Genomic DNA, 26,524 nt, shown 5'->3' with positions numbered 1-26,524 from the left:
AAATCAATCCATCTCCAGGATTTTTTGTATCATCGAATATTAGGCCACAAATGCTTCTTACTGTTGAATTCACTTAACTCTGGTAATAACTTATGTCCAAGGAGAATTATTAGTAATGATTAGCTATCCTGACCTGGATTCGAACCTACGTGATAAACCGATTACAATGATCAATCCATTTAGCCATCATGAGATATATAATTCAAAGTTGAATGGGAAACAAACATCAAAATTCCTTTTCTTGATGTGTTTTCTTAATTAGAGACACGACAGAATGCAAATTTACTGTATACAGAAAACCAGCATTTTCGCTTTCTTATATTAACTATTTTAGTTATCATGACATTTGTATCAAAATTGGCGTAGCCAACGATTTGTTCTTACGAGCCTTATGGATTTGCCCCCCAGAATTTTAACTAATCCGTAGGCAGCTGTCATCTTTAAAGTGCCTTCACCGTATAATTGAGAAATTGATTTATAAAACAATCATAATTTTCTACCGACGCCCTCAAAACATGATCAGAGAGATGCCCAACAATAAAATCAAAATCCCACACCTGGGCAGGATTAAGACGTTGACACAGACACTTGGAAACTCTAATTTTGTTTTATCTAACAAAAATACCCTAGCTAAATCCCTAACTAACGTCCAATAAAAGCCAGTCCCCAAAGACACAGGAGTATAGAAATCTCTTGCTTTGACTATAACCAATCCTACATCGGTTTTACAGGTAAATCGCTCTCCAAGAGACTAATACAACACAAACGTTCAAGTAAAATATGGACAACAAAACTCAGCTATTTTTAACCGCATAAACAATCATAATTACAAAATAAACTGGAATATGTCACATATAATTTATATCAGCAATTGCCGGTTCAAAAGCCATATGATAGAATCAGCACTGATTAAACAAAGAAATATGATGAACCTCTCAAAAGAAGACTGGGATTCAGATCTGACAGATAAATTCTTCCTCCAACCATTGGTTAAGAAGATTAAGGAGAAGCTGTCAACAACAGTGACGTGTCGGCTGACTTCTGGAATATTCCTTCATTGGTATAAATACCACTGCTCTGTAACTCTTATTTCATTTGTTACCTGTCTGTTGAGGGAGACAGACAGTGTCTCCGAAATATAGCTATAACTCTACCATTTTTGGTGATACTTTTTATTATATATATATATATATATATATTTATATATATATATATATATATATATAGTATATACTTTATTATATATATATATATATATATATATATATATATATATATATATATATATATATATATATATATATATATATATATATATATATATATATATATATATATATGGGTGTGTGTTTCTGCACGTGTCTATATGTAAAGATGCATGGAGGAAGTTTCCACTCAAAGGTTTAATATTAATCTTTTCTTCTTTATATTTGTTGTGCTGAGTGTCTCGACGAATTTTCCTGAGCTGCTGAATAAGATAAACAAGACGAGGGTGTTTTGTTGCATGTAAAAATCTTCATTTTATAGATACGACAAGAATAGTTCTGCATTCCCTGAAGGATAAGTGTTAACAAGGATTATTAAAATAGCTCGTTAACTATTTTGGAATAAGAGATTCTCAGTTCCAAACGCAGGGCTGTGTGGAAATGCCAATATATTTTCGCTTGAAATAGAACAAATTATCCTGCCACCCCGCACAGATTTCTGAATATCATAACCATGATTTCAGCAATATTCCCTATTTTCTTTACTTCACTCGCTTCTTAATCCTATTTTTTTTTTCAACTGAGTCTTTGGACTACTGTCTAATATCCGTCAGTTCAACATTCATCTTTATCCCATACAATACTTTCGTTATACTGAATTACAAACCTTTATCATTGATAATTATATGTAACGATTGTTGCTTTGACCATTAGTGATATTTTGAATTGTTCTATAATTTAAATTAAAAATTGCCTGTATTAAGTTTATACATAAAGCTTCAAACTATATGCCCTCAATAGCTCAATTTCAAAAAATAACTTCTATTCCTTACTGCCTAAATATGCAATGGGAAAAACTCCGTGTTAACTTTGTAGAGGTTTTCGTCTCCATGACTTCAAGACTGAGCAAAGTTCATTTGATAAACACTAACTTAATGATTCATTCCACTGAAGCGAAATGATATGATATTAACATTTATGTAAACAGAGAGGAACTGCCCAAAAATAAATTGGGATTAAACGTAAAATTTTTAGTGAATAGCAGTAAATTTTTTTTTTTTTGACATGAGAACAACGGTAAGCGGTTTTGGGTCATTCAACTAAGGGTTCCATTCCCGTGTAGAATTAAAATTATTAAAAAAAAATAATAATAAAAAAGTAATCAATATTCTTTGCTTGCTTGTTGTAATTTTGACAGCAATGAGGAAATTATGTACACTGAGCTTTTGAGCTGTTGTTATTTTTACTTCGATCTACATTTTTGTTGGAGAGTACTTTTTAAGAATTGATATACTATGCTTATGCTGCTCTTGCCCTGTAATCAGGACTTTCTCTGATTCTCATTACGGGGGATATTGCGAGCTATATTGGGATTCTGATAAACACTGACATGGTTTGCAACCTTATATTGCACCTCTTCACTCATCCTCTAACTTTTCTCTTTTCCCTTTTCTCCTTGCCTAACGAAATGATAAAGCTGATAAGAGTTTAGGTTCTCCAATATCCAAATTGTGGAGCATACCCTTTCGCAGATTTGTTTTCCAAAATAGCAAATTCAACTATCATTGTTTATCTCGCCTTATTTAAAAAAAAAAAAAGAAAATTGACGTGGATACACACAGTTTCATGAGGCTGCAGACAAATACCATGCCTACGGAATCGATAAAGTTGATAAGGGTTTAAATTCTCTTTATCCAAATTGTGCAACATACCCTTACGCAGAGGAGTTGTTTTCCAAAATAGCAGATTTCAGTATCACTATTGATCTCACCCTATTTTTGGAAATTTACGTGGATACTAAAAGTTTCATGAGACTGCAGACATGTACCATGCCTACGGAAATGATAGAGTTGATAAGGGTTTAGATTCTCCAATATCCAGAATTGCTTTCGAAAATAGCAAATTTCAGTATCCCAATTTATCTCACCCTATTTTTGGAAAAAATCTACGTGGATACAAGGAGTTTCATGAGACTGCAGACACGTACCATGCCTACGGAAATGATAAAGTTGATAGGGGTTTAGATTCTCCAATATACAAATTGTGCAATATACCCTTGCGCAGAAGAATTGTTTTCCAAAGTAGCAAATTTAAGTATCATTGTTTACCTCGTGCTATTTTTGGGGAAAAAATGACGTGGATACATAAGTTTCATGCCACTGCGGACAAGTACCATGCCTCTTGCTTCTAAGGCCAATTCAAGGAAGTCCACTGAAGATTATGCCTGGTCGTTTCCGTTCCCATGAGAGGAGGTGTAAATGGCTCGCAATTACCAATCTAAATGTGTGGAATGAATATGACCTTAATCTAAACCTTATTACATGGGGAAGGTTGCCATCGCTGTCAAGGCCTGCCTTGATAACGAATAAAGTAGCCTGGTGGCATCTGAGGAGTAAACGAACGACTGGAAATGAGGCTTCTAGTTCATTAGATTATCTATGCAACTATTTGTTATTTCGAAGAATATTGATTACTTATTATTTTTTTTAATAACAATTATAAATGAGACTTTTAATCCATTAGATTATCTACGTTACTATTTGTTATTTCAAAGTATATTAATTATTTCTTAATTTTTAATTTTTGTTGATAAATGTATTCATTTATTCGCTTATATACAGAATTTACTTATTTATTATTTGTATTTCTGCATCTTTGGTTACAGGCCATTCAATTCATTTATTTAATATATTACCATTTATGTTTCAAATTGCATTTGCTTAAATGGTTTATCTTTATTTCTATTAATTGTTTCTTACTGACTGGCTTGATTTGATATAAATATTTATGCGTTCTTTTTATTTCGGTAATTATTACATTTTAGTTTATGATTTCTAAATACTTATTTGGATATTTATTTGAAAAGTGCTTTGATATAGAATTTCATCTGCATTTCATTCTTTGGTCATTCATTCATTTACCAAATTAATTTAGTGATTCATTTATTTATTTACTGATTTATTTATTTGTTCTTCATCAATTTCACTTTATTAAGTAATCAATCAGCCAATTTGTTAAAATACTCTCATATATCTTTACTTGTGCTCCATTTAATTCTAAAATTAATTTATCTACTTATATACGATTAAAAATATTTTCTGCATTTTATATATTACTTAGCTATTTTAGCTTTTTGTTTAATCTTTCCTTATTTTTTCATTACTTGAATTTTCATCATTTATTTGTTTCATTATTTAGGTTTATTTATTTACTTATCATTATTTATCCTCATTCATATATTAACTTTTGATTAAATACACATTAGCTTTTCTGTTTTATTTGCTTGATTTTATGAGATTTATTAATTTAAATAAATGGTTTTTATTATTTTTCTTGTTTATACATGGACTGTATTTTAAGAATTCTATTATCGCTTAGTTATTTTCAAAATCATTGAGGCTTTTTATATTTAAAATGATTTTACCATACCTGTGTATTAATTCATCTCTTTATCTATGTATTTACTAATTTATTTAATCATTTTCCTTTTATATTAATTATATGGATCACTAATTCATTTTATTATTCAGCTATCTATCATTAAATTAAATATATATTTTACTCTTATTCTTAATTTTATTTGTAATTTTTTTATCCCTGCATTTTATCAGGTCAAATTTGTTTTAAAGCATTTATTCAATAAAGAAGTTTGCATTTATCACTCTTAATTGTCATATATTTACATAATCAAATTCAAGAAAAGTTGACTTATGTTTATAACCTGCGTTTGATTTATTATTTCATTAAAAAATTATCAATTTGTTTTATTTAACTTTTTTAATTTATCAGTTGTTTTATTTTCTTGTTCTTTTGTTCTTTTACTTAAGTTGGTTTTTTATGAATTTGCTTATTTAAATATTAGTTTATTTAATTTTTTTCCTATTTTTTCTATTAATTCATTCATTTGTTTCTTTTCACTGTTCAGTTACTGATTTAAATTATTTATTTTCTAATTTTTATCAGATTTCATTATTCCTATCTGAATTATTTTCATTTGTCTGTTGTTAATCATCTTATTTGTTTATTAATTTTTTAACTGTTTACTTCATTAGTATTTTATCTCTACCTTTTTAAGTAATTATCAGGTTTTTCAAATTTAATTTGTTTTTATCTATCTATTTATTTGCATATAAATTTTCTTATTTTATTGTTTATAATATTATTTTCAATAAAATGGATGATTTATTTGATGCTCATATTAGCGAGTTAATGAAATGAAATTTCATTTCTTATCTGTAATATTATTGTATCAATCTGCTTTCTATCTCTCTCCTGTATTATTTACTTATTTACCATTTAACTATTCAACCATTGGTTTGTCTATCAACACGTGTAGTTAATTAGTTTATCTCTGTAATTTACCATTCCATTATTCATATTGTTTATTTGAGTTATATTATATCTATGTCATTCAAATTAATTCATTATTTCTGAATATATTTTATATATTTCTTACCCTGAATATATATTATATACTTTATATATTTTAAATATTATTTACCCTGAATATATATTTTATATATTTTTTACCCTTTCATTGTTTTGTATTTTCAATAATTTAATTTATCACGGCATAATTAAAGAACTACTCCCTTTTATATTTGTATACGTATAGTTTATGCATGGAAAAGGGGTCGATTTGTTTACAACATCCATTGTTAAGCAAAAGCAGAAACTGAGAGACATCGTAAGTATATGAATACCAGAACGAAGCAAAAGAATAAACTGCCCTACGAATCGAGGAAACATCAGAGCATAACAAATGGCGGCATTCCATAGTCAGACACCGAAATGTAAAGTACTTCTTCGCCGGGCCCCAGCCCATTGACTTGCAGACGAATGGGAGGCAAACCAAATTAGTTTGGGGGGTTTGTGTTGGCAATTTGCACACAAGATAATCCCTTTACCATACCCCTTTCTACTGGTGTCTTCACCGGCGCTGCTGGATAAAGGATGAATTTTCTTTTGCTTGTTTCCTTTTTTGACGGAATTTGTCGAGGATGGATGAAAGGAATTGGATAGGATAAAGTATACCTTAGTTTAGCCAGACCACTGAGCTGATTAACAGCTCTCTTAGGGCTGGCCCGAAGGATTAGATTTATTTTACGTGGCTACGAACCAGTTAAGTTACCTAGCAACGGACCTACAGCCATTGTGGAATCCGAACCACATTATAGCGAGAAATGAACTTCTATCACCAGAAATAGATTCCTCTTATTCTTCATTGGCCGGTCGGAGATTCGAACTCGAGGCCAGCAGAGTGCTAGCTGAGAAAGGAACCCACCCGCCCAACGAAGAACTAGGAATTGGATAAATAAGGGGAATATATTCATTAATGAGTTCGGTGATTTGATGGTTTTTAATGATCGAAAGATATTGCTCACTTGTTTACCGAAATTACAAACCCAGAGATCATCCCGAGATCCTTAGTTCGGATATGTCGATGACATTATGGCCATATACCTTAACAATTATATTCAAATATTCTCAGTGAAGCTGAAGATAGATGAGGCTGGTTGCTTGTCCCGTTTATACACTGATATGACACTCACTTTGATAGAAACTGTATCGAACATTTCTGTCCAAAATCAATCTACTCCAGGGTTTACGATCGGGGAAAAATATGTTGAAAGTACGAACTCCATTTTGCAGTGTTTATTTTCAGTTACTATACTTTGTATTATCAAGTGGTATGCTATTGGAAGCATACAGTTTTCTCTGTTCTGTGTAATATGAATACCATCTCTGCAACTATGCGACATTATCTCTTTCTTACGAGTGATACTGCCTGCATTTCCTATATATATATATATATATATATATATATATATATATATATATATATATATATATATATATATATATATATATATGTATATGTATATATATATACATATATATACTGTGTATATATATATGTGTGTGTGTGTGTGTAAATCTACTGGTCACTTTTACTAGACATTATATGTGGTTTAATAGTCCATAATGTTCTTTATCTTCGACTGCGTTTTTGATATGTTTAAATTGATAAGATCCAAACGCAAGAAACCGAAGAGATTGGGGATGGCCGGTCGCGGAAACGAACCAGCGTCGCCAATCACAAGGAGATCACGTTGCCGACGTTTCCCGCGACCGGCTATCACAGTCTCTTCAACTTCTTGCGTTTGGATCTACGGCTTTGTAGTTACAAGCATATCGGAAAAAAGCGAAGAATCGGAGAAGTTAAGTGGCATTGTGGTTAGAATTAGAATTATATATATATATATATACATATATATATATATATATATATATATATATATAATATATATATATATATATATATATATATATATATATATATATATATATATATATATATATATATATATATATATATATATATATATATATATATTACTATTCAATTAAGATAGAGTGTATCAATCATGTGTGTGTTCTTCTGGCTATAAAATATGATCATAATTTCTTTTTATATATAAACTCAATAAAATTCAAATGCTTAATATACTTATATTGTCACAAAATTCCTAATTGGCATACCTTTACCCGATAGCCAATAAATGCAATGAGGTTGCTTAGGGCTTTATTACGACAGACTCAGTGAGCAATCAGAGCCTTCGCTTTGCACCCAGATGTGGATTAAGACCAGTTCAATTCGTGCATGTTCATTCCTAATCCGAGCGAGTGTTCCCCATCATTAGCTCCATTTCGAATTGAAATGGCTGGGTTTTGAAACCAAGACCCATAACACTTGTAAGTGGTTGTTGAGATTTAAATTTTTATTGCATTTTCCCTGAATCGAAATAAACAAAATAATATTACCAAAATGTGGGATACAAGCAAATGTGCTTTATGGAGAAAGGCAGAATAAAGATTTCGTAATTAGGGTTTTTGTGAAACAAAGGGTTTATTAATGCCAAGAATATGAACTGAAGAAGCAAGAGGAATAATCGTTCTCATCCTGAGGCAAAACTTTTACCTGGGCGAAGTAAATCAAATAATATTACAAAACATGTGGAGACCCAAATAGTGTTTGGTAGGGAGACAGGAATAAGGAGGTTTAATAGGTTTTTTTATAAATTAAGTGTTTTATTAACTCAAATAACATGAAACGGCGAAACAAGAAGAATCTGTTCTCATCCTTTAAAAACTTTCATTACTTGAAATTCCCAGAAAACCAGTAATTGGCACACAATGGCTGGCATTGCAGAGGTCTTGAGAGAACAGGAGTGAAAACTAACTTTCCCTCATCCAACCTCACTGTAATGGTGAATGGCACTGCCACACAGTTTCTAGAATGCCAGCAATAACCCAAAAGGAAAATTAGTAACGAACTTACAAGGGTCAATGAAACGAGTTTCACAGAACACTTCAAATGGACTACACAGCCCTCATTGGAGGAGCGGAAACGAAATAAGGAGAAACACCTCTTTGACACGAAAGTTGAGAAAATTCAAAACATCACCTGTTTCACAAATGTTAGTCAACATTATATTGTTACGAGCTTGTTGGCGCGCGCTACGCGCCCTGGAACCTGGCGCTACTATCTCCCCTACCCTCCCGACCCCCTACCTGCCCCGCTCCTACCCGGGGCAGGCAAACATACTGTATTTGCATGAGGGTGGATGTCTCCCCTACCCTCCCTTTCCCCTACCTACCCCGCCCCCACCCGGGGCGGACAAACCGGTTTGCGAGGGATGGGTGGCTGTATCATGTCTCCCCTACCCTTAAACCCGGGGGAGGACAAACAAGATCCACTCGGATCTTATTATTATATAGATTCAAGTCATCTGGGAGTGATGAATTCTCAGTGGGAATGATGAATTCCCTTATATTAAGTTCCTATCTTGGCAAAATATAGATTTCGAAGTTTAGCCTGAAAGTTAAGTAGTCAAAAAAGGTACAAACAAAACACCATAATTATAAGGAAAATTTCTTTGTGAACACATCAGAACTGATGCTGAGGGAGAATGAATCATAGCTGGGGTGCAAAAGGAGCCAGCACATGCATCACAAGATGGTATGTTTGAGAGAACGGAGAAAGGTTCAAGTCCAACATACTTTCACTTTCACTTTACATGATTAATCATATCTAGGAATTCTGCAGTCATCTGTCCTTGTAACGTGAATCCATATGAATCTTAGTAAAAGAAAGTTAAATACAACTAATGAAAATAATGAGGGTTTAAGAGTATAAGAGAGAGTCGCCTGATCTATTGTAGTCCATACTAAAGGATAAGAAAAACGAAAGAATTTGAACAAACATATTAGAACTTTCGATAGTCCACCCACCAGCTGATATATAGTCACATTTACATGAGGTATAATAAATGAAGAGTTCACAGACAAGTATGATAAACTGGCAAGATTGTTAAAGATATAAAAGAGCTCATGGTAGAAACTGAGTTTAGTGAAAAATTCAACTTCAGGTTGGAAACTGCTGATTCCTTATCAAAATCCCTGTTTCAGAGTCAACAAAAATGCCTTGATTCGTCTTCAGAGCAACATTTTTTCCATTTGTTTTTAACATATTGCAATAGTATACAGTAAATCAATCTGCCTCGCAACTACTCTAGAATGGAGGTTGTAACACGAGTAGTTATTTCACAAACAGCATACAAGATAACAGCTCTTGGTCTGAATAGACATGACTTGCAAATGCCTATTTACTGAAAGGGTCAACTGTTGCCTTGAATGAAACGGTGGGTGAGGAGTGAAATTAGATCATTTGTTTTTGGAATAACTGCATAAAAGAAAAAAATTCAAAGAAAGTATATTAAAAAATTTAAATGATCAACATTTACTTTGATATGTTTTATTAAAAGTTATATCTACCAGTGCCGAATGCTGCGATATATTATTAGGCTATTAATAGTTTAAGTTTACAATTTACTTTCCAGATATCTAAGGATATCGGGGCTTCTTACTGTAAAAGTAATGTGAATTTCCATTTGGAAAACCACAGATACTTCAAAGTTGCTGAATATTAAACTAACTATAAAAGAGAATATAAGTTCTCATAATAAAAATGAAACGGATTTGAATAGGGCAAACAAAATATTAACATTTTAGTAACAGAATCGATTACTTGATTTATCCAAATACAATTTCTGATAAGAATTTCATTACGTAACAATATGCTTGATAATGAAAGAGAAACACAGATTTTGTTATTTTATAGAATCGGATGTACAACACTACAATCAAATGAAACTTTTCCATTCTGCACTGCGTGAGACAGCAGTTCCTGTTACACAGACACAGGCTTCAGTCTTAATGGGGCTCGGTTTATTACTCGCTTCCCTGAAGCTGCTGATGTTAATGCCTGGGCCCCTCATAAAACCGAGGCTCAAACACTGTAATAACTCAATAGTGACGATACCTGAATTTCGAAGCTCCAGCATACGTTAGAACGGATCTCTCTCTCTCTCTCTCTCTCTCTCTCTCTCTCTCTCTCTCTCTCTCTCTCTCTCTCTCTCTCTCTCTCTCTCTCTCTCTCTCCTTTTATAACTTGGCTAAAAAATCCTCTTCGTAGTAGATTTCCTTCCCCCGTCCTTACACTATTTCAAGGTTTGAGAAGAAAACCGCAACCATAAATGCTAAGAAGTTAACATATATATATATATATATATATATATATATATATATATATATATATATATATATATATATATATATATATATGTGTGTGTGTGTGTGTGTGTGTGTGTATGTATGTATGTATATATATATATATATATATATATATATATATATATATATATATATATATATATATATATATACACACATATATATACATATATATAATATATATATATATATATATATATATATATATATATATATATATATATATATATATATATATATATATATATATATATATAATAGTCCAATCTTCTGTTTCTCACTCCTGTTTTTCTGTCTTTCTTATCCTGGTGATTTAAGATTGATTTTTTTATATTAAGCCATAAACAAAACCAATAGGAAAGGAAAGGAAAATGAATACGTAGATTTTATGCAGGCAACATATTTCCACGCAGAGAGGATTCACGAAGCGTTATACATTTTTGTCAAAAAATGTAAAAGATACCGAGATAAGAAAAAATCTTACAATTTCCGAACTTCATTCGCGAGAATTATTGTATATACAATTGTTCTGGTCTTCAAATCTGGTGATTGTGAAATTACCCCTCCACTTTCTCCTGTAGACTTCAAAAACAAGAGATGTTTTCCCAAAGGCTTCAGTTTTGCATCATTCATAAGTTTCACTTGAAATATTACTCTTCCTGGTCCATCTATAGGTTATGCTTATTTATCTCATTCTTTTTCATGTTTATTTTCTACTGAATTACTTCTTCTCATTCCCCCTTCCTCTTTCATACAGTTAATGATCTGAGTGTGAATATAGTGAAGACGGAAATTACATTCTGAATGGGAGAAAGAGGCAAGGCAATAATGTTGAAATGTGGTCTTTGGATAACTTACATGATTTGAAAAGTTATATACTGAGTATTATCCAGTATTCTGCTGAGCTCGTACGATAACTTTTTAAATGGTGATAAGAGAAAAAATAGTGAGAACAATTAACAACTGGAGTTTTTTCTTTTATAATTAAAAAAAATAGATACGTAAATGCATGAATAAAATGAAACAAGTGAAATTGAGCCGAAATTTCTTCGGCACAATCGAGTTTTCTGCACAGCCGCTACAACGTATAATTAAGGCCACCGAAAATAGATCTATCTTTCAGTGGTCTCGGTATAGTCTTTATGAGCTGCGACCCATGAAACTTTAACCACGGGCCGGTAGTTGCCTATCCTACATTGTTGACAGAAGCACCATTATGGCTAAATTTAACCTTAAATGAAATAAAAACTACTGAGGCTAGAGGGTTGCAATTTGGTATGTTTGATGCCTGGAGGGTGGATGATCAACATACCAATTTCCAGCCCTCTAGCCGCAATAGTTTTTAAGATCAGAGGGCGGACAGAAAAAAATGCGGACGGACAGACAAAGCCGGCACAATAGTTTTCTTTTACAGAACACTAGAAATGAGCAGTGTAGCGGCCCATGAACCTTTAACCACGGGCCGGTGGCTGCCTATCCTATATTGTTGACAGAAGCACGATTATGGCTAAATTAAACCTTAAATGAAATAAAAACTGCCCAGGCTAGAGGGTTGCAATCTGGTATGTTTGATGACTGGAGGGTGGATGATCAATATACCAATATGCAGCCCCCTAGCCTTAGTAGTTTTTAAGACCAGAGGGCGGATAGAAAAAAGTGCTGACAGACAGACAAAGCTGGCACAATAGTTTTCTTTTACGGAAAACTAAAAATGAGCAGTGTTTTGAAATACGTTTAGTAGACGTTGACTAATATGCCTATACTTCATAAGAAAATTAGTGAACTCCGAATTCGACGAAGCCGTCTCTCCGAAGAGAGGGAGGCCAGGATAATCCCGGAACTAGACTTGCACCAAGTCTGAATTCGCTCAAGGATCCACTTTGGACAAACCTGAATCCCGGCTTCCAAATTCCTCAACTATTTATTGGACACGCCGCCCGTACTTGCTCGGGTCTGAAATGATTGTTACCGAAATACGAAGCAAGGCCTCATCATAACATATATATATCCGCAGTTGTGAATTAAGGACACTGCTTACATAAGATGTTTGCGGAGGGTGTAAGTTCAATTTTTGTATTAAATGTACAAGAAGGATATAGGTGTATTTTTAATGCCATGTAATGTACTGAAATACCTAACACTCTGAAAGATTGTTTTTGTTTTTTGTTGGGGGGGGGGGGGAATAAACAAATTTTAAAATATTACACGGAAATTTCGTCACGATGCGTGAGTTACCATGATGAAAAAGGAATACCACTGAAATAGCTTCGGTATTCCAAATTTTATTTGAGATTGAAATCAAAATAAAAATGTAAAATGGACACTGCATGATCATCTCCATTATATTTTTAAATTTTCAATATGCTAAAGAGAATCTAAAGTAGTGTGCCTTTTTACCTATTTATTTACCTCGATTTTTTGTCTTTTATCCCACATACTGTATAATATATATATATATATATATATATATATATATATATATATATATATATATATATATATATATATATATATACACACACACACACACACACACACACACACACACATATATATATATATATATATATATATATATATATATATATATATATATATATATATATATATATATATATATATATATATATTATATATATATATATATATATATATATATATATATATACATATACACGCGCACGCACACACACAGTATGCATGTATATGTACATTGTGGGTATATGTGTGTGAAGGGATGTCTAAGAAGAATGAAGACCTGAGCAGATAAAGTAAAAAGTTAAGTATATCTTTGTTTAACCGGACCACTGAGAAAGTAAGTAATCTAAAGATTTATTGAACACAGATACTCAAACAGAAGTATAGATGAATTTGGTAAGAGTTAAAGGTTAACCTAAATTCAAGAATACTTTAAGAACTGACAAATGATGTCAGGTGGCAGTAAAGAAGTGGGAAAACGAAAGGATACCACAAGTGACGGAATTGCAAATGAGATGACGCAACGCGCTGTTTAGGTCGTGAATGATAAGCAAAATTGGTTTTGTAAGGTATATATGAATGCGTGAAAGGGTCCAAAAGAATGTTTTGGAAAAATAAATATTAATTTTTATATGGGATAAAGGAGACGAGGGTTACTATGACACATTAATGACGTATCAGTGGCATATAATTTGGTTAAGGTGTATACTAGCATTATTCCATTAGATCTTCATTATATTAACTAGAATGGTATTCTTAGTTCTCTGATAGTAAATATTTTGTATAAATGATTAGGATATTGATTAAATTTCGTGATCAAAACGTCAAAAAAATCATAAGAATTAACAATTCGCGATTTTAAGTATACCTTAGTTTAACCAGACCACTGAGCTGATTAACAGCTCTCCTAGGGCTGGCCCGAAGGATTAGATTTATTTTACGCGGCTATGAACAAATTGGTTACCTAGCAACGGGACCTGCAGCTTATTGTGGAATCCGAACCACATTATAACGAGAAGTGAATTTCAATCACCGGAAATAAATTCCTCTAATTCTTCATTGGCCGGTCGGGTATTTTCTGGTTATTTACACAAATGATATGTGAAAGAAACATACCATATGACCTTCATATTATATGACCCAGGTGATTATCAAAGTCAACAGGTAAAAAAAAATGGCAGAATTCTCAAAAACTAGGCTGGAATTTATCTTTAGCCGCAATATTTCGAATGGAATTGTAATAGTATTGCCTTTCCTTGTCAATTCCAATTCATACAATTGATTTTTTTACAGAACAGAGAATTTGAAATAACGTGCCCAATCTCAAACAAAGATTTCTAATCTCTCAGATAAATCATTGTTTTACTACATTCCTAACGAAATGCATTTATAGACACCTAGCGTTGCAATTGCAAATGAGAAAATGGTAACACTCCCTGGAAAGGCCGAGTTTACTCATTACCATGAACTGCATTAGAATTAGTACAGTACACCATTCCAGAGAATGTCACCATTATTTCATTTCCAGTTGACAGAACTAAAAAAAAATTAAATGTTGATGATGGTAATGGTAATACCTGGTTGTGATGACGACGACGATGGTGATGATGATTTACTTATAAAAGATGACCAAATCCTTAAAGTAAACCAATGGCCAACGATGTCTTGATGGATACGAACGTCAACTCTACACCAATCAGGACCCAAAACGCAATACCTGGAAGAATCAAAAAAACAATTTTTCAGTTCTTTCCATCAGTTCTTGGTTAATTTAATAAATATGGACAAATCCTTAAAGTAAACCAATGACCAATGATGTCTTAATGGATACGAACGTCAACTCTGCACCAATCAGGACCCAAAACTCAACACCCGGAAGAATCAACTAAACAATTCATTCAAGTCTTTCCATCAGTTCTTGGTTAATTTAAGAAATAAACAAACACATGCACAATCACGCAATCGCATGAACACGAATGAAAACCGTCGCCGTCTTCCTGGAGCATTGGCGAAGGCAATAAGAGTAAATAGAGGATGTAAAAGGATTATCTTAGGTGTAAACTGGCCTTACGAAGCACGCAAACACACTCAACTGGCTCCCATTCATCCGCTAGTCAGGAGGTGGTGGCACTCAATGACGGAAGATTGCCGTTGATTTGCATGGTGTGTAACGTTGGCAGTGCCAGGAACTTCCAGCTTTCTCGCTGATGTCCTTTTTATCTTTGTAGCTTCTCGAGATATTTCATGGAAGATGTATATATTTAATTTTTTTTTCTATATCACTATTAACTATATATATGTGTGTGTGTGTGTGTGTGTGCATGTATATTTACGTGAACTGATAAACTGCATATAAACTGATATATATATATATATATATATATATATATATATATATATATATATATATATATATATATATATATATATATATATATATATACACCTCTGTCGTATATTTTTACATGAATGCATATTATTTGAAAAAGGATTCTTGTGTCTTTCGTTAGATTAGAATGAAGCTTTGAATTTGGACAATAAAAATGTATAATGATTAATGTGTCATTGAAGAATTGAATGTAAGGACATTCTCTCTCTCTCTCTCTCTCTCTCTCTATCTCTCTCTCTCTCTCTCTCTATATATATATATATATATATATATATATATATATATATATATATATATATATATATACACACACACATTTGTACGTGATTCAATTATCACACATTACCACAGGTGAAAAATAAAAGGTCACAGGTGAAAAATAAGAGACGTCACAAATGTAGGTCCTGACCGGTTTCGACTTTATTTCCAAGTCATTGATATGAAGGACTGATGCATAGTTCGTTAGAAGTCACAAATATATATACTACAGGAACAGTACTGACGAACAGCATCAGTCCTTCATCAATGGCTTGGAAACAAAGGCGAAACCGGTCAGGACCTACACCCCGTCTCTTATTTTTCACCTGTGGTAATGTGTGCTATATATATATATATGTGTGTGTGTGTGTGTAAACTATTAATTCATTATCCTTATTAGTTCATTAATTAATTCATACGACAATGTCATCGTCTCTTTTATAGACCATCGTCAACCCATATAATCCGTGTACTCATATTTCATCAAAATCTCTATTGATTTATATATTTTCAACTAATGAGCTCTACCATGGGTGGTCTTTGAAAAAGCCTCGTTATTTTTCATTGTCTATCCACCTCACGATGTAAGACTTTTCCGGGCTTTTTACAAATTTTGGGCTTCTCTAAGATCATAAAACGACTCCTAAGCAGGTTAAAGTGGTTTCGAAATAAAACGAGTAATAAACGCGCCGAACGCAATCGAGTTTTCTGTACAGCGTATAATGCTGTATGAAACTCTCAGCCATGGCTCATGAAGCTCTCAGCCAAGAAACTTTCAGCCACGATCATGGCTAACTTTAACCTTAAATAAAATAAAAACTACTGAGCCTAGAGGGCTGCAAACTGGTATGTTTGATGATTGGAGGATGGATGATGAACATACCAGTTCGCAACCCTCTAGCCTCCGAGGGTTTTAAGATAAGGGCGGGCAGAAAAAAGTACGGACGGACAGAAAAATATCCATACCAAGTTTTCTTTACAGAAAACTAAAAAGTTCTATGAGATATGCCTCCGCTTTTTTGAGACTTTAAACATCCTTGTTGCCCTATCTCGAAATATGGTACTAATCCATTTTTTTTTTTATTTGCGGAAGTGAATCTTTGCGAAAGCGCGTAGTTTGCACTGTAACATAACTCAGGTATATTTGCCAAGGAAAGAAAGGCTCACAAACCATCACTTGAGGATGAAAGAAACGATTCCTTAATAGGGCAGTGCAGATGGTCATTTTCATAATTCAGTAAAGACAGCATCTTTCGTACTGAAAGGCAACTAATGCCCTAACCAAAAGTTCATTCGAGCCATCTCTTGCAAGAGATAAAAGAGTACAGTTCCTCTCACTGACACAACTACTGTACTTAGGAAGGTATAACATTACCCAACCTGCAATTCAAGAACAAATACATATCGCAAAAATTGTAAAGAAAAAAAAATGTACCAATAAAAAGCAACGCCTATCGTTTACACAACAATCTGACACGATGATGTCGAGAAAAATGATGTTATTCAATGAAATTCCAATATGTTGTTTTTTTTTCTTATCGTTCCGAGTAAACCAAACCGCTCGCTTTTCAATTGGAATTAATCAAGTTGTGTTTTTACTGTGTCGGCTATTCTCCTTTGGCTGTTTCCTTACTGAAATTCTTGGCTCATTTCATTCTGCTCTTTCTATCAAGGAGACAGCTTGGATGATAATAATAATAATAATAATAATAATAATAATAATAATAATAATAATAATAATAATAATAATAATAATAAAAGTGCTCATTCGGAATAAAGCTTCACCGTAGCATCATGGATATACTTAGACAGAATTACCTTCTTCTTAGAAAGTCAAAATAAAAAAAAAAATTACGGGGTGCAATTTGCTACGAAAAATCTCTCTCTCTCTCTCTCTCTCTCTCTCTCTCTCTCTCTCTCTCTCTCTCTCTCTCTCTCTCTCTCTCTCTCTCCATAAACAGTTAATAAATAATGAATTAAAGCCAAACTTTCATAAACGAACTACAGTTAAAGCACGAAGGTTTTATATAAAACTTATCCACACTGCGTTTTCTAGCCTTTCATTGAACAGACTCTTCTAATTGCGATTACTTTGAAACAAGGCCCTTTTAAAACTATATTTTTTTTTTTTCAAAAACAAGCATCGACAAGCCAGATACCGGTACTTGTACTTCGTATTAAAATTTCAACGGGGAGTTTTATCCTCTAGCGATTTCTTGGAATATTGTTTCGTGGTATCTGATACTCTTGGTTACACAGAACATATTTTTATTTGTTGTCAGGGGAAACCTTCCTGTATAACAGAGTAAACAAACTTCAACTTGAAGTGATGCTGATAGAAAATGTACGATTTCAGTTTTATGTATCTCTGAGAAAATCACAAAATCTACAACCAACTCCTCTGGTCCGCCTAAAAATGTTTTGTATATCTATTTATTGTATTTTCTATCGACGTATCGTTTGATAGGCATCTTTCTTAAACGGATGTTTCCTGCTATTTTTAATGTTAATATAAACTTTTCCTTTTATTTTGAGTTCATTTTTATCACTTAATGCATATTTCATTTATGATTCTATTGAATTTTTCGTGACCTCCTTCATAACGCTGCCACACTTCATTGTAAAATATGGAAAAAAATCTCATTGTCATATATGTAAAACAGATGAGAAGGCTTTGTTTAGTTCCCCTTTGAATTTATACTGATTGTAATATTGTTTGTTTATTCAGCACGGAGTGTATGATGTTGTTTGGCATTTGAATAAATTTGAATAAAACTCGTGTCATTTTCTCCTCGCTTTGTATAATCTTCTGGCATTATAGACGCGGTTTGGGGGAGGCTGGGGGGAGGGGTTGGTACCTCGGGAGGAGACCTCAGTTCTTTTCCATTCCCTGTTTTCTCAGGTCTTTATTAGGCCTGAGCTATGGGGGTGTTAGATTGCCCTTCATAAAGTCCACTGCCTGAAAACAGCACAGCAATATTTCTAAAAATTCGATTTTAAACCCAGGAAGTTTTTGTTCCTCACTTTCAATGTAATTTCCAAATTTCATTAATTTTTTAGCTTTCTGTAAAAGAAAACTGTTGTGCCAGCTTTGTCTGTCCGTCCGCACTTTTTCTCTGTCCGCACTTTTCCGTCCGCCGTCTGCCCTCGGATCTTCAAAATTACTGAGGCTAGAAGGGTGCAAATTGTTATGTTGAGCATCCACCCTCTAATCATCAAACATACCAAATAGCAGCCCACTAGCCTCAGTAGTTTTTATTTTAATTAAGGTTAAAGTTAACCATGATCGTGCGTATGGCGCCGCTACAAGTGCCAACAACACAGACCAGCATCGGGCCGTGGCTGAAAGCTTCATGGGCCGAGCCTGAGAGTTTCATGGGTCATGGCTGAGAGTTTCATACAGCATTATACGCTGTACAGAAAACTCGATTGCTCCGAAGAAACTTCAGAGCATTTTTTACCTGTTTATCATTACCTTCACTATAATATAGAGGAATGGCATGTTGGTGTATACTACGTTAAAATACGAGAAATTTAATGAGCGCAGTTAATGACACTAATTTCGGGAAAATATTGCATGATAATATGTCCTTTACTACTGGCATCTGTATACATTATTCACACCATTTCTAAGCATGCAATGATGAAATGGTGCTACATTACCATGGTTACCAAAAACGAAAGTAAAAGATTTGCTGGTATTGTTGGTAAGGAAAAGTAATCACTTAAATATTATTATACAATAGCAATCATTCATTTCATGATGTACGTAACACGGCAACGTGACCTTGTGTTGGTACTCGAGATGTGGGTTTGAAGCCTCCTACCGGACATTAGAATTTACTTCACATTTCTTACACGTGCATCTAAGGCTTTGAAGTGACAAGCTTATCCAGTAAGTGTGAAGAATTCGAGAAGTTAAGAGCGCAATGTGGCTATTACAATAACATATGTATTTGGTAAAGAGTGACTATACTCAATTTTTTTACGGAGGCGCATTCGCACCGACTCGCAGGGGTGCCCTTGTAGCCCGGAAAAGTTTCCTGCTAGCTGATTGGTTGCAAGTATTTTGTCCGAATAGCATCATTGTTTTCAAATAATTACCAAGTTATGTGAATCGAAACTTATTTACTAGCCTAAATTTCTCCCTCAGATATATGTCTTGTCAATAAATAATGTTAACGAATAAAGAGATTGTAAAGTATTGTGATGGTAAGTCTATATTTAATAACAACACCCGCCGAAGTCAACGACAGGAGCTTGTTTTCGGATGTACGCTGCATAATGTTTTTACTTTCCACACATTTTAACACCAATTGGGATAAATTACACTAAGCATAAGAAAAACATGTTATTATAAACTTTCTTTGAATACCAGAATCTACTAAAAACATGGAATTAATAAAACTCGCTATTGGTAAAACTTCCGGGAGGTAAAAGGAACAGCCTGTGGCTTTAGATAAAATTTAGATAAAATTACCTAGATAGGTAGGCCTAGTTATTCACATGGTATTCACATGCCAGCAAATGCTGATGGGCAAGAAAACTTTTCAGATACGTATCATCTTTTATAAGCTTTTGTACTGAAGCCTTTTGTTTTATCATTATCATAAATATGATAAATATGAAGACGCTATTTTTTCTTTTACATAATAATAATGTACTTCCTTTACCATGGCTTTATTTCTTGCACACATTTCAAACTAGGCTAGCCTATGTCTATGTGTCTTACACCATTTTTTGACAATTGCAATAAATTTTGCTTAAACTTTTTAAGGTAAGGAGTAACAGTAAACAATAGCTGATGCTTGATATAAGTTAAGCTAGGTGTATGTAGGCCTATGATGTAAGTCCGTATAGTAAGGATTTGCCAATTTTGTCGTAAAGGTATAGATTCTATTAATAGCACTATTTTCGGTTTGAGGATACTGTAGTGTTCCATAAATGGCATAAAAATCATAATTAAACGAATTCATAACCGCGATATCCCCTTCATCCCCGATTCGGTATTTGACAGTAGACGTACTAATCCTTAAAAATGTATACTGTATGTGTATAGTACATTTTCTACTCAGTTACATATTCTTCTACTTCTCAAAATATCCGCAGAAACTCGTGTTAACCTTATATGTGTCTTGAACAGAACACAGGATAAGAAAAAAAAAGTTTTCTTATCTTGCATTGTCTGCTGTAACTTACTTGAAAGAGTAAGTTGTTAATTTCTGCGAAATATATTTTTATTAGTGTGCACCTACAAAAAGAAGCATAGAAACTATTTAATTGCAGATATAGCCATTAAAGTAATCTCAATAACATAGCACTGATTTCAGCATTTACATAAATCAGGAAAAAGCTGCAATGACATATATCAGGAAAATGCTCCAATGACAATCACCTGTGATAGTTTTCCCGCCAGGCCGCCACAGGCTGCTCCTTTTACCTCCCCGGAAGTTTTCACTAATAGCGAGTTTTATTAATTCCATGTTTTTAGTAGATTCTGGTATTCAAAGAAAGTTTATAACAACATGTTTTTCTTATGCTTAGTGTAATTTATCCCAATTGTTGTTAAAATATGTGAAAAGTAACAAAATTATGCAGCGTGCATCCGAAAACAAGCTCCTGTCGTTGACTTCGGCGGATGTCGTTATTAAATTTGGACTTAGCATCACAATACTTTACAATATCTTTATTCGTTAACATTATTTATTGACAAAACATATATCTGAGGGAGAAATTTAGGTTAGTAAATAAGTTTCGATTCACATTACTTGGTAATTATTTGAAAACAATGATGCTATTCGGAGAAAATACCAACCAATCAGCTAGCAGGAAACTTTTTCAGCTAAAAGGGCACCTGCCAAATGCGCCTCGGTAAAAAAACCGAGTTTAGTAGATTCTACATTATACAGTTAATATATACATCAATGTCCCCTATAAAAATCCGAACCCTTGACCGATTTAGACAAAATTTGGCATGTGGCCATAATTTGACCCTAATTAGTTAACAGGGTAGGTTTCAAACCCGTACCCACTTCCCTTTCTCCTTCCTCCATCCCCCTCGCCCCTTTCCTTTGTAACTAATGTGGTAAATAAACTCTACGGGTTTATCTTACCTCGTTTCAAGAACTCGATACCACAGAAATATATTTTTGAAAATGCTTTTCTTTCCTGTGATTAATAATTCTGTAACAAGGTTTGTGTTTAGGTTTAGTGGTGGGTGTGTTTAGGTTTAGTGAGGGTGCGTGTTAAGGTTTAGTGGGGATGTGTTTAGCTTTAGCATGCGATGTGTTTAGGTTTAGTGGGAAGCGTGCTTAGGTTTAGTGGTGGTGTTTCAGTTAAGTGGGTGTTATGTTTAGGTTTAGTGCGGGGGAGTTAAATGTGATAGTCACTACAGCAATATCTGGATACCATGGACAGTCACCACAGCAGTACCTGGATAAAAAAAGGACAGCCAGCACAGTAATACCTGGATAAAAGGGACAGTCACCACAGTTATACCTGGATAAAATAGACAGTCACCAAAGTAATACCTGGATAAAAAGGACAGTCATCACAGTAATCCCTCGATGAAAGGGACAGACAGTACAGTAATGCCTAGAAAAATGGGACATTCACCACAGTAATACCTGGGGACAGTCACCACAGCAATATCTGGATAAAATGGACAGTCACCACAGTAATACCTGGATAAAATGGGCAGTCACCACAATAATATCTGGATAAAATATGTCACCAAATTAACACCTGGATAAAAGGGACAGTCAGCACAGTAATACCTGGATAAAAGGTAGAGACAGTACAGTAATGCCTGGGTACATGGGACAGTCAGTACAGTTATACCTGGGGGACAGTCACCACAGTAATATCTGGATAAAATGGACAGTCAGTACAGTAATACGTGGATAAAAGGGACAGTCAGCACAGTAATATCTGGATAAAATGGACAGTCAGTACAGTAATACGTGGATAAAAGGGACAGTCAGCACAGTAATATCTGCATAAAAAGGGACAGACATGAACAGAAACATCTGGATAAAATGGACAGTCACAACACTAATACCTGGATAAAAGGGACAAACAGCACAGTAATATATGGATGAAAGGGACAGTCAGCACGATAATGCCTGGATAAATGGGACAGTCAGTACTGTAATACCTGGATAATTGGGACAGTCACCACAGTAATACCTAGATAAATGGGACAGTCAGTACTGTAATACCTGGGTAAAATGGACAGTCGGCACAGCAATACCTAAGTAAAAGGGACAATCAGTACAGTAATACCTGGATAAAAGGGACAGTCACCACATTAATACATGGATAAATGGGACAGTCAGCACAGGAATATTTAGATTAATGGGACAGTCAGCACAGTAATATTTGGATAAATAGGACAGTTAGTACAGCAATTCCTGGATAAAAGGAACAGTTACCACAGTAACGCCTTGATAAATGGGGCAGTTAGAACAGCAATACCAGGACAAAAGTGACAGTCAATACAGTAATTCCTGGATAAAAGGGACAGCCAGCACACAGAGGTGCATGAGAGTCCTTCAGAGTTTTCACGGTTTGGTGCATGAGTGTATATATATATATATATATATATATATATATATATATATATATTTATCCTATATATATATATATGTGTGTGTGTGTGTTTGTGTGTGTGTGTGTGTGTGTGTGTGTGTGTGTGTGGAAAACCTTCTATTTCCTCTTAATATTCTGCATATATAGTATTCTTTACCTAAACGCTATGGCCTTATGTCTTATGATAACCTACCAGATTTGAAACTATGATAGTTTCTGTGACTTGGCAGGAGCAGATGGCATGTCCATCTACTTGGATGACAAGTTTCTTACAATTCAAAACGTATCCTTCTGGCAGTTTAGATTTTAACTGGAAGAAATCCACCCTATGGATTTATCAGTCCATTCTCTGTTCAGAGGGATTTCGACAAATAACAACAATTTATAACTTCTGCAAAATAACCTACAAGTTAAATATCTGATTGAATTAGTTTTCACATGTGCTTATTTTAGTCTTAACCAATGTTTGTTAAATATTTATTTTCATATTTATCAATTTTCATTAAAACTGAATGAATGGAAGGTGCTAATTCCTTTTCTACATTACAGTTTACCTGTAGCTCCAAATAGAACATTTGGTAATAAAGGAATTCTTATTCAAAATATATTCAACGAAAGAATCGGCTTTCAGATTATGGAAAAGTAAGTAGGAATTAAAAAAAATCAAATGACAGAAGATTTTTAAGACAGGAGCATCACAGCCACAAGAAAAGAATAAACCAAGGTATAGTAAAGTGAACTGAGAAAACGTGGTTTACATTTTCATGATAAACAATAATACAATGTACTTCGAGGAAAAAAGAAGAAATCTTAGAAACCGGACACTTTTCAGCATCAGATATAAGTTATTAACACATTTTTTTTTACATCACAGTGACTGGTGAGAAATTCCACATTAATGGCATATATATATATATATATATATATATATATATATATATATATATATATATATATATATATATATATATATATATATATTATATATATATAAAAAATTTTTCCTCTCTAAATCAGTCCATGTAATCACACTGGTTTAAAATGTCAAATTACAAACAATTTACCATCACATGGATTTAATTCAACAATAAATGGCAAACTGTGTGTGCTAAAATTTAGCACACAGAGAAGTAAGAAAGTCGAAAATATTTTTTAAAAGATCCCCTTTAAAACGGAAAGGAGATTAATTTGATTAGTTTCTCCGCGCAATCGAGTTTTCTGTGCAGCATATAATATTTCGGTAGTCTCGGTATAATGCTGTATGAGCCGCCGCAGCCCATGAAACTCTAACCACGGCACGGTGGTGGCCTTTGCTATATCGTTGCCAGACGCATGATTATGGCGAACTTTAACCTTAAATAAAATAAAAACTATTGAGGCTAGAGGGCTGCAAATTGGTATATTTGATGATCGGAGGATGGATGATCAACATAGCAATTTGCAGCCCTCTAGTCTCTGTAGTTTTTAAGATCTGAGGGCGGACAGAAAGAGCGCGGACGGACAGACAAACCCGGCACAACAGTTTTCTCTTACAGAAAACTAAAAATCCTAGAACGTTGGCATGGGCAGGAAGTTGATGTGAAGAGAAACATTCACGAGGAAGACTTGAAAGAACAATATATTCCTCCTCACGCCTGAGGAAGGAAAAGAAGACCAACCGCCACTAATAACCACTAGACAATTTTTACCTCTGGAGGAAGATTGTCTCAAGAATATTCATAGTGCGAATTGTATTCTCGGATACAGTTCTTTAAGGCAAGGAGATGCGGTGAGACATGTAGTGAATTAAACTTGTAAAACGTTGGTAAGAATAACGTATACGCAAATTCACGATGATGAAGAAAACTTATTTTAAGTAAGGTAAACAAAATAACGTTCAATAGTGCCCTTATGATGAACAAGACGTATTTTCATTATAGAACATCATTATGATCATAAAAAAACTCACTGTTGATTTCACAGAACTTGAAATTTGTAGGGTATACATAAGTACACGAAAAAAAGCACAATTTCAAAATAGTCAGCGTCAGTTATGATCATATTTTATAATCAATATACATCTCGTTCATCATGAGGGCACTACTGAACACAACTGTTTACCTTAATTATAAATAAGTTTCGTTACCATTATCTGTTTGTTTGTGTGTTTTTCTTACCATTCTTTTTCATCTTTAATTCAATACATGTCTCTGTCTTGGAGAATGTATGGCAACATTTTATTCTCTTTTCTTCATGTAAAGCGCAAATGTAAGCGGACAGTAATGATGAAATGAATGATTTTAGTTTTCTGTAAAAGAAAATTATTGAGATGGCTTTGTCCGTCCGTCCGCACTTTTTCTGGCCGCTCTTAGATCTTAAAAACTACTAAGGCTAGAGGGCTGCAAATTGGTATGTTGATCATCCACCCTCCAATCATCAAACATACCGAATTGCAGCCCTCTAGCCTCAGTAGTTTTTATTTTATTTAAGGTTAAAGTTAGCCATAATCGTACGTCTGGCACCTTTTTAGGTAAGCGTCTGGTACCTCTTTAGGTAAGTACCAACAACACAGGCCACCACCAGCGGCTGAAAGTTTCATGGACTGCGGCTAAGAGTTTCGTGGGTCGTGGCTGAAAGTTTCGTACAGCATTATACGCTGTACAGTACAGAAAACTCCATTGCGCCGAAGTTTCTTCGGCGCATTTTTTACTTGTTTTCTTAACATTTTGTCCAAATCCTCCAGCATCTTCAACGAGGCACATGGATTTTCTTGACTTACTCGCTGGGACCACTGACGTCACTTTAATGAATCTAGCAGAGCTAGCAGGCCGTTTCTCTCTCTCTCTCTCTCTCTCTCTCTCTCTCTCTCTCTCTCTCTCTCTCTCGTGGAGCACCATTTGTGATGATTTTTTTATCATGTTCTGATCAATTTTCTTCAATTTGTGACCTGCTCTGAGTCTATGAAAAACCTTTAATATGTTTATAAAGA

General features: G+C 33.8%; 1 long non-coding RNA gene across 1 annotated transcript in view; it reads right to left on the bottom strand.

The window, feature by feature from the left end:
• Window positions 1-26,524, bottom strand: part of LOC136835714 (uncharacterized) — a 437,685-nt gene that overhangs the window by 298,691 nt on the left and 112,470 nt on the right. The window contains exon 3 of the long non-coding RNA XR_010852252.1: window positions 14,897-15,036. This is a non-coding gene — a long non-coding RNA (uncharacterized lncRNA). The remainder of the gene's footprint in view (window positions 1-14,896; window positions 15,037-26,524) is intronic.

The sequence above is a fragment of the Macrobrachium rosenbergii genome, chromosome 55 (assembly GCF_040412425.1).
Source record: "Macrobrachium rosenbergii isolate ZJJX-2024 chromosome 55, ASM4041242v1, whole genome shotgun sequence".
Lineage (NCBI taxonomy): Eukaryota > Metazoa > Arthropoda > Malacostraca > Decapoda > Palaemonidae > Macrobrachium > Macrobrachium rosenbergii.
The sequence above is the reverse complement of the archived record's forward strand: the minus strand, read 5'-3'. Positions and strand labels throughout refer to the sequence as shown.